The following is a 10,353-nucleotide window of genomic DNA, read 5'->3' on the forward strand; positions in this document are numbered from 1 at the left end:
CCAGCAGAGACTGTTAGGCCCTCTAAGCCATCTTCCTCCACATGGTCCCCAGGAGGTGCAGGGAAAGAGGCAGATCCGTGCATTATTAGGAGACAGTTGACCCGGTTTGGCCTTTTGGGAGAACAATTTGGCAGAACCATCAAGACTAAATGAATCATCAGCGCCACCTCTGAGAATCTGTCCTTCAGACACACAGGTATAAGCCACAGGGATGGGTAAGCACAGGCTGTTCAGTGCAGCCCACGTAGAGGGCACCGATTAAAGGCGTAACATGCATCCAGTGGAGAAGTGTGATGTTTTTTTTTAAAGATGATAATGAACACACAAAAATTTTAAAAAGAAAATGTAACTTACAGGCAACTTAAGGGGTGAGAAAGGCCCACCAGAGCTTCGGGTGAGCGTCTTTTGGGTTATTTGAGGTGGGAGGAATCCTGAAACCATGAATCACCCATATATGCTTTGAGATATACTGTAGGTTTTTTTTTTTTTTCCTAGAAGCTCTGAAACTACCCTAAAACCTATGGCCTACAGTATCAAAGGCTACCTAGAATTATGTGTGATCTGGGAAGAACCTTTTAACTTGTTGTCTGTCCTATTCGGTATGGCTTTATTGCCCACTGTGCTTTTGAATACACTGGTGGTGGTGTACTATGTTCCGGACCATCAGTGGAGCCTATAATTCAAAATTCAGATATTGTCTTTGCAGAAAAATCTTAGCTGTCATTTTTTATGGTATGCAAAGAGGTGACATTGTGATTGCAAAAAGCTCAAGGGATCCAAAATCAAATATTTGCCAGAGTAATTGCTTTGCAAGGAAACAAAAGCCTCACCATCCATCATCAGATTTCTTTAAAAGCCACAGTTCCATGTCAACAGGTCATATTTGGTTGGAAGGTAATAATAATCTACAGGATTTTACAGATTCCAGGTACTCTGTGGACCTATTCCGTATGGACTAGTAAGAGGACAAATCTTCTTTAAGATTTGGCCTCTGAGTGATTTTGGATATTTATAATCACCACGAATTTTCTGATAGTTAACAGGCATTTATTCTTTTGACTTGATTGTTGTCTTCTGTTTAAGTGAATTTATTATTTCAGTTGAAACCATGTACTTATCGGTAAATTGCTTGCTATTTAAAAATAGAAAATGCAAATTAGTAACAACATGTAGGGTATTTTCCTTTTGTGGTGGACAAATAAAAGCAAGTTGGGATAAGGGATGGGAAGAAGAAGAAAGAGGGCACAAGGCCCAGAGCCAGTTTAGGAAATGAGATCAGAGTATCTTAAGGTCAGGAGGGAAAAAGACTGAACACATATCTGAAATCCCAGCTACTCGGAGGCTTAGGCCAGAGGATGGCAAGTTTGAGGCCAGCCCAGGTGATTTATTGATATTCTGTCTCAAAACAAACAAAAAAAATCTAGGGATGTAGCTCAGTGGTAGAGGTGCCCCTGGGTTCAATCAACCAGTATGCTGGAAAAACAAAAACAAAAACAAAACTGAGAAAGTCCAGGTATAGTGGCGCACACCTGTAATCCGGGCAACTCGGGAGGCTGAGGCAGGAGGATCACAAATTCAGTCAGCCTCAGCAAAGGCAAGGCACTAGGCAACTCAGTGAGACCCTGTCTCTAAATAAGATACAAAATAGGGGATGTGGCTCAGTGGTTGAGTGCCCCTGAGTTCAATCCCCAGTACCCCTGGCCCCCCCCACAACAAAACAAAATAAAACAAAAAAATGGAGAAAGAGTTTAGGAAGGAGATAGTTTTTGTTGAAAATCTTTCACATACCAGACCCTTCAAATATCTTGTGTTACTTAATCCTCACCAAAAACAAAACAAAACAAAACAAAATTAGCAGCGAGGCAGGAATTATTTACTGCTCCCAACTTACTGAACTTACTGAGGAGGAACTAGCACAGCTGTTAAGAGCAAGGTCATGACGTCATGCAGCTGGATGTGGTAAAGAATTAACTGAAAAGCCAGGCTTTTGCCGTGGTTCCTAGGAAGTGACCTCTGAGCCCTTGGAATGTCCTGCCTGCTGAGTGTCTGTGTCCACCTGCAGATAGTCAATGCTAACAAGGTGATGCATGGTGAGGTCTGAGGGTGCGAATCAGCTCTACCTCCAGAGGGACTAGAAACTCAGGTCTGCCCCACGAGTGGTTGGCCATGCCCCATGACTCACCCCACAGTAGAAACTAAGGCTCAGGAGAGCTTTTCTGGTTGGCAATATTCCTTGCATATTGTCACACATTGTCCCTGGAGAATTTAGAGTTGTCCATACCTCCGCTTCAGGGAACTCTCCTGGGCTCTGCCACCTTTCTGTCCCCTTGGCTGATGTTGAACGGTATCCTTTTGCTCTAATAAACCATTATCACGAGCACAGTAGCTGCCAGTGAGTTCTGTGGGTCCTTCCAACAAATGACTAACCTGAGAGTGATTTGCAGGCTGCTCCCTAACTTTGTAGAAGGTACCTGGGGGGCTGGGGTTTGAGTACAGACCTCAGAGGCCCTGGAGTGTGCCTCCTCTCTACTCCATCCCTCCCTTCCTTGTCCCTCTGTGTCACAAGTGCTGAAGGACAGAAGTTCTGGCATCACGAGGAAGAACAAGAACAAAGTGATAGCCATGCTAAGCTTCAGTGAGGCACGCGGATGAGGGTAGAGGGAAGCAAGGTAGGAGGCACGTTCAGAGGAAAAAGAAAAGATGCGAATGTTAGAAAGTCCTGGCAATCTAGGTCCCTTGCGGTGCGGGAGGGCAGGAAGGCCAAGTTTTCCTTCAGCAGTCCCCTTGGAAGTTGGACTCCCTGATCTCTCTCCCTCAGCTTTTCCTAACCTCTTTTTTGGGCCAGGAGGGAAAGTCTCATTCCCAATTTATACACAGAATTCAGGGAAGGAGGGAGGGAACCAAGAACCTGGGCTCTGACCCTTCCCTTCCGGCCAACCCACAGTTGCTAGAGGCCCAGAGAGTGGCGTGGTGGAGGCCCCATACTTCCGGCAGGCCCCTTACCACTCCCCACCTGGTACCTAGTCTCTTCTGCCCCACACCCTGGGGAGCACCAAGGGAAAGGAAAACCTCATCCAGTACGAAGCCGAGAATCTCTTTCCAACTGCTTTTTCATTTCCGGCTTTGAAGAAAAACAAAAACACTCCTTGGTATTTGCCTCTGGCCCACCACTGCTGAGGGCCAGCCGCAGAGCAGAGTTCACGTGGACGCTTGCCAAACACAAGCCTCTAGCTTCCAGGCAGAGTCTTCCCCAGGCCTGTCGGCCTTCTCCCACCTTCAGGCAAAATTCCACGTCTGGTTAGACTGGGTGATGAATGAAGGGGAGCGGGAGCTCTGAACAGCCATTCCCCAGCCTCGGCTCTGGGCCGGGCCTCAGCCCTGGCCCTGCCCCAAGAGCAAGGCCCAGGGTGAACACCCAGCGCCCCTTTCATACAGGGCATAGCTCCACACTCAAATTCACCTGCATAAATGTGTTAGAGGAAGCAGGGCTTCTGGAGCCTTCTGGAGTCTAACACAGTGAAAGGCCTACACCAGTTTACAATAGTATTAAGAGCAGACGTGTGTCTCTCTCTCCTACCTCCACAAGGCAACCAGCAAGAAGAGAAGCCCAGCTGCAATCTGTCTCCCCCTCCCCCCGTCTCCCTCTCCCTCTTTCTAAATGTGTAGAAGTGTGGCTTTCAGAAGGCCTTTGAGGCCAGATTGCCTCTGCAGTTTGCCTCAGACTCCTGTCCCTCCCCAGCTGGAAACCCCTGGGGTTTAGAAAAGGAAAAGAAGAGCTTTCCCCTTTGCAGTTGTCTTGCAAAGTTGCTTGTGTTAACGGCCTTGAGTTCTGTGCACTACTAACCACCAGGACAGCCTTTTCACCATAGACCCCTGGTTAAGACCCCTCAACAATCTTTCCTCCTGGGACCTCTCACCTACCTTCTCTTCATGGTGTGCTTCTAGATCAAGACCAGCTTAAACATCTCTCACGCGAAGGAAGTCTCTCACCTGTTAGATGGGGCCGTCTCCCAGTAGCAATGCACACAGTAGGTGATCTCCCCTGTGCCCTCAGCTCACGGACGGTCTAGCCTGGAAGTTTCCTAGACTAGGGAAGGTTGTACTTTGTGCACCCATAGGGCCTAGCACAGTACGCTGCTCGTAGCTGATGATCCTTAAGTATTTTTGGACGAGTGTATGAGAACAGAGCTGCTATGGACACAGACCAGACCGTCTATACACGGTGACTTAAATTTACATGAACAAAAATGAGAAATCTGGTTCTTCCAATCACACTCAACACATTTCAATTGCACAGGAACCACATGTGCCTCATGGCTACTACACTGGGAAACCCAGATGGAAGAATATTGCAATCATCACAGAAAATTCTATGAAGCAGCATCAGATAACACTATGACTGGCATCACCTGGAGTTTTGCAGTGCTCAACCTGCACAACTGTTCAGAGTGAAGTACTTCCTTGTGTGCAGTGATATGCTGACTGCTGGTCAAAGGATTACACTAGTGTTTGTAGTTTAAGACAGGCACGAGAACATCTGAAAGCATCTTATGAAAGAAGCCCCCTTGATGAATGAACACAGGCTAAATAAAGGAAAAGGATTTTGATAAGGTATCACTGAATACATAAAGAAATGAACAGATCAAAGGAAGGAAATATAAGGAGGTTTGGCTGTCCTCAGAGTCTGAAAATGAATGTCTTTTTTTTCCTTTCTTATGTGTGAAATGGACATTACTTTGCCTAAATTATTTCCTGGAGAAATAAACATATAAGACAGAATTAATCTGCCAACTATTGAAATATAGCCAAATAAAATAGTTGTCTTCTTGTAGCAACCACAGATCTCTAACACGGCAGCCACTGATTTTCTAGGTAAGGCAAAGTTTACCATGGCCTTTCTTACTGATTCCCGTGAACCACTAAATGTCCCATCCATTGCAACATTTGTCTCCAGTTGTCTTGCAGATGCTGCTCTTTGCACAGAGCAAATGAACAAACCCCACGTCAGATCCCATGTCTTGTGCTAGCAAGAAAAAGCGAACCCTGTGCTTCTGAGGGCCCTTGCTACCTCCTGTATGTGATGATTTCATTCTGCCAAGAAAACTGTAGGTTCCGTGGGTAAGGAACTTACCTTCTACTGCACTGGATCAGACCCACCAGGATGGAGAAAGGAGAGGGGGGTCTTCACCCCCACATTGTGGTGCTGTGCTGCAGGCCCAGGACCCTGAACCCCAGGTTCCTCTGTTTCTAGCCCGTTGTGCCCCCACCCCTGCCCTTAATTGCTGCTGGCCATCAGGATCAGCAGGAGTTGGGCCGGGAGCCAAGAGGCAGCAGCTGAGAACTTGGCCTGTGTTGCAGGACACCCCCAATTAGTTTATCTTATTAATGCCAATTGATTGGCACAGAACCTCTGGGAATTGGGCAGGAGGAGGGGCCTGTTTAAAATCAGCTTCTACGCTGCAGGTCAACACCTGAGCTCAGTGGCCAGGTGGGTGGCAGGAGGTGGGAGGACCCAGGGGAGTGGACGGGTGCCCAGCAAATGAAGTGATGTCTGCTGCTAAATATATGGAGATTCATTGCAATTTCGCAGGGTTTGTGCAGGCTACCTTTTAGGCCTTGAGGTCCAAGAGTAAATCAGCAACAAAGAATTTCCCTATTAAGTCATCATTCATCTTGCTCCTTCTCAGGGCTCCAAATAGATTAAGATTTAGGAGCAGGGGAGATGCTGTCATCCTAGTAGGAAGTCCCTGGAGTCCTTGTCTGTCACCCCTTTATTGGAGCTGGGATTGAGATAAGCTGTGCCATTTCCTGAGTCCATCTGAAGCTGGGGTTTGCTGGCGAGGGTTTAATATCTGGTTCTCTGGGGGAAAAGGAGCCCTGACGTGTAGTTTTCCATTTCTATGGTGTAAATTCTTGTACCGTAGTCAGTTTCAAGGTCCCACCGTAATGTCGCAGCTTCCAGTAGGGGGTCTGCCATAGCACACCATTGTATTGCATTGGCACCCCACAGATTCCAGGGACCTAAAAACCCCCAGAAGGAAAGGAAATATAGTGAAACAACCAGGCAAAGATGCTTTGGGGACTGTTTTTACTTTTGTTTTTGAATGTAATTATTTGTCAGTTTATATATTGGAATTTTTAATACGGGCCGTGTGGAATTCACAACTGGGTCGCCAAGCTCCTAAAAATTTAGCAGTCAGCTCCTGTATGCTGACAAGCTGGCTCTGGCACATTACTGACCTGGAGCCACTCAGTCACGTGTGTGTCCCTGCGATTGCTACTTTCAGTTTAGAATTTCATGTCATGGTTTCCCCAACAACCTCAGCAAAGTCAGCGTATGACACACGTTTTAAAGAAGTGGAAGCCAGATGGTAGGCACTGCTGGAGACCCACCGTTAGGGTTTGGATGTGAGATGTCTCCCCAGAGTTCCTGAGTTGATTCAGGAATGTTTGGAGGTGAATTAATGGAATTGTGAGAGCTGTAATCCCGTCAGTCCTTCCTAGTTTCAATGGACTAACTGGGTGGTAACTGCAGGCAGGTGGGGCATGGCTGGAGGAGGTGGGTCACTGGGGGTGTGGCCTGGAAGGGTGCAGCTTCCCTGTAGCCCCTTGTTCTCTCTCTCTCTCTCTCTCTCTCTCGTTCTCCCTCTCTCTCCCTCTCTGCTTCCTCCCCTTGTCATTTCCTGAGCAGCTTCCCTCTGCCACACCTTTGTGCCATGACATCCTGCTTCACCTCAGGCCCAGAGCAATGGACTCAGCTGATCATGGACTGAACCTCTGAACCATGAGCCAAAACAAACTTTCTCTTCTCTAACTTGTTCTCATCAGGTATTTTGGTCACAGTGATGCGAAGCTGACTGATACACTCATCCTCACCCACCTTAGTGGCTGCTGGCGTCACCCCTCAGCTGCTGTGAGTGGCAAAAGGCTCACGCCTGTGCCCTTTCCTGGACCCCTGCTCTGACTGACAGGAGTAGCGTCTTGCAGAGACGCCTGGAGGTCACAGTGACCAGTGAAAATTCACGCAGAGGGTAAATCCAGGCCCCTTGCCTCAAAGACTATTCTGGGCAGCAAGTCACACATGGGCATCTGTGGACCTGGCAGAGTCTCCATCTCAGACACGTCTCGGCTTCCCAGCTTCCTCTTTATCCTGCTTCGCACATTCCTCTCCTCAACCAATGTTCACCAAGCTGAATTCAACATGAACAGAGACGGTACCACGGCTGACAGACCCGTGCTTAAGGGCAGCAAGAGATGGTGACAGAAACCGTGGTCCAGCAAGGTGGAGCTGGGCTTTGGTGCAGATAAACGGGTTTTGGCATCAGGGAAGGGAAAAAATGTGTCTGATAGGCAACAAAGACGCTACTGTAGGGATTTTGGTTGGGGACATTGTGGGCTCAACATATTTTCTGCTTCCATGCTTTTCAACATGGGGTCACTGGTATCATGTCCAGGGTTCTAGACCAAGACATAAATGTATGGATCATCAGATTTGCTCAGATTTTCCAGGGTCAGGGATGGGTTGGAAAAGTTTTGCAATGTAGCTAGTAAATAACTATATATTTTATGCTAAAATAATAAGAGTTAATACAAGCAGGGCTTACCGTGTACCCGTCTCTGGTCTAAGAACTTGATATGTGTGAAATGCATTGAGTGATCACAACAACACCATGAGGTAACCCAGCTAAAGACAGGTGACATACTTAGCCTAAGGTCTCCCAGTTGGCAAACTGGAGAGTTGGATTTGAACCCCTGTGGCATGGCTCTGGAGTCTGTGTCTTTAACCGAAAATCATATGTCTTAAAGCAAAATAAGATTTATTTTAGAGTAGAAAACAAAGTTTTCTGAAGGTCAATCTTCAGGTTTTTCACTTCCAGTGAATTGCTTCTTTTCCCGAGGGTAGGTGGCAGTGTTGGGACTCGGCCGCAGCTATGACCCTGGTGGAAAGGCTTCTCCATCCCTCTGGTCTTTCTTTAGTCTCTGGGGGAAGAAAAGTGAGCAACAGAGGGCAGAAAGATTGAGGGTGTCCTGGGAAGGTGATGGCAGAGCCCAGTCTTGGGGAGGCCATCTGCATATTCATGGTTACATTTCCTGCCTTCCGGCTTGTTGGGAGGGATCTGACGGCACCTGTTGGGGTCAGCAGGGTAATGACCCCTCTCTCACCACCTGGGCTGTGATGGCCCAGGTGGGAACCCTCCATCACCGAGGGTGTCTGTGCCATGCAGGGACCACAGCTCAACAACTAAGATGGACTAAAGGGGTGGGAAAACCCCTAGGATGAAGGGACAGCAGGGGTCACAGTTGAAGTGCAACCAACGCCAAGGCTGACTTGCCTTGGTGAAAAAAGAGAAGGTACTAATGTGAACATGTGAAGAAAAGAAGATTTTTCTATGTTCTAGTCAATTAAAAATACACTTTTAAAGAAATAGGGGCAGGAGTGAATTTATTCCCCTGCCCTAAATTTGGTTTTTGAAATTTTCTTGAAGGTCATCATTTTAGTTTGCTAGTAATAAAAGAAAATATCTTCTAAGAAAAGTGGAGATGAAAAAAGAAAAAAAGAAAAGTGGAGATGTACTGGACTTGTGGTTGGGAAGGAGCCCAGCGGAGAGTGAGGGAGGTGGGCAACAGAAATGGAGCTCTGCTCAGAGGAGACGGAAGAAGGTTGAACTGGTTGTCTTGGCTCAGGTTGGCCCTAATCTTGAGGATGAAGAGAGGCTGGTAGCCAGGCACACTGATCTGCAGAGCGACTGGACTGTCCACTAAGGTCCCTGAGACAGGGAGGGCTGGAGGAATACGAATGGCACTAAATGGCTTGGTGTTTGGGGTCCACTGGGCTCTCTTCTAGAGAGGGAGGTGGGACTGCAGATTGAGAGGTCCCAAGTCCTCCTGTGGTTCCATGATTTACTGCAAAGACTCACAGACCTCAGAGCTATCAGGCTCACACGGCTGGGCTGGAAGGGACCAGATGGGAACTTCCAGCTGTCCTTTCCCAGGGAGACCGTGGACAGTGCTTCCTTCTCCCAGCAAGGTCATGTAACAAGACCTACAATGTGGCCAGCCTGGGGAGCTCCCCACGAGCCCTGGAGTCTAGAGATATTTACTGGGGGCCAATCACAGAGGCATGGATGACTGCCCACATGGTTGACCTCAGTCTTCACCCCCTCCAGAGGCCAAGTTGAGATGGTTTGAGCCAAGGGTCCCACCATATATCACACAGTCAGCATGTCAGATTGTCTGGCATGGCCCGAGACCTCCAGGCAAACAAACACAGCTATCAGACAGAATATTCCAAGGGCTTACAGGTCACAACCCGGGAGCCAGATAAGAGCCAAATCTTTCTTTGGGAAAGGTTAATCCTCTACTTCAAAAGAACCCACCCAAGTCACCATGGCATATAGGACTGGAGGAATTCCTAATTTCTCTTCCTCTTGGACCTTGGTCTGCAGTGCCAGGTACCAGATTCCATGGAAGGAACTATTCCAGGGACCAAACCAGACCTTAGTAGGGAGAGACTTAGTATATAATTTAGCATTGGGATTTAGTATATAATTTAGTATATAATTTGCTCCTGAGACTCAGTCCTCTCTGCCTTAATCCCAGGCAGGAATGGATCTTCTGTGCTGTGTCCACAGACCAGCTCTTTTCTGGGCAGCCTTTCAGACTGAGGCCCTGCAGACTCTTGCCTGCCCCCTTCTCTGAGACTGCAGCCCTGCACTGGGCCCCGCCGTCTGGGTTGGGCCTGGACTCTTGGCAAGAGTTCTGTGTGTCCTTCACCCCTGGATTTCCTGTTTTGGGGCTGTCCCAGCTGCTTGGAGAATTGCTCTGTCCTGCAAGTTCTCAACTTGACTCCAACACTGACTACCAGACAGGGTCTCAGAATCCTGTCCAGTACCTGCAGAGAGGGCTACCCTGCCTTTGTGGGTCAGTGCAGTTCCAGTTGTTCCCTTTGGCCACCATTATCAAAATTGGTCATCCTAGGCTATGGCAGGATACTATGGAGGGTTCCCCAACCCGCTCTTTAACAGTGAAAGCTCAAAGGGACACAGCCTGGCTGACCCACAAAGAAACGCTGTAGCTCTTACATTTGTATCTCAGTCGCCACTCAGAGGCTCTTTGTGGGGATTCGTGGTTGGTACTGTGGCCATGAACTTAAAACCTCTGGAATTCCTCCTGTACCAAAGGAGCTAAAGGAAATGTGGCTATACAATCCCTTGTCAGAAATCCTTGGGCCAGGTGTATTTTAGAATTTGGACTTTTTCAGAGTTTGGAAAGATTATTTGGTGCAGATATTGAACATTAGGTAACAACCTTGGTCTGGGGAAGCACTGTGTCAATCAAATGCTTTCATACTTC

This window comes from Sciurus carolinensis, chromosome 12 (genome assembly GCF_902686445.1).
Source record: "Sciurus carolinensis chromosome 12, mSciCar1.2, whole genome shotgun sequence".
In the NCBI taxonomy this organism is placed as follows: Eukaryota; Metazoa; Chordata; class Mammalia; order Rodentia; family Sciuridae; genus Sciurus; species Sciurus carolinensis.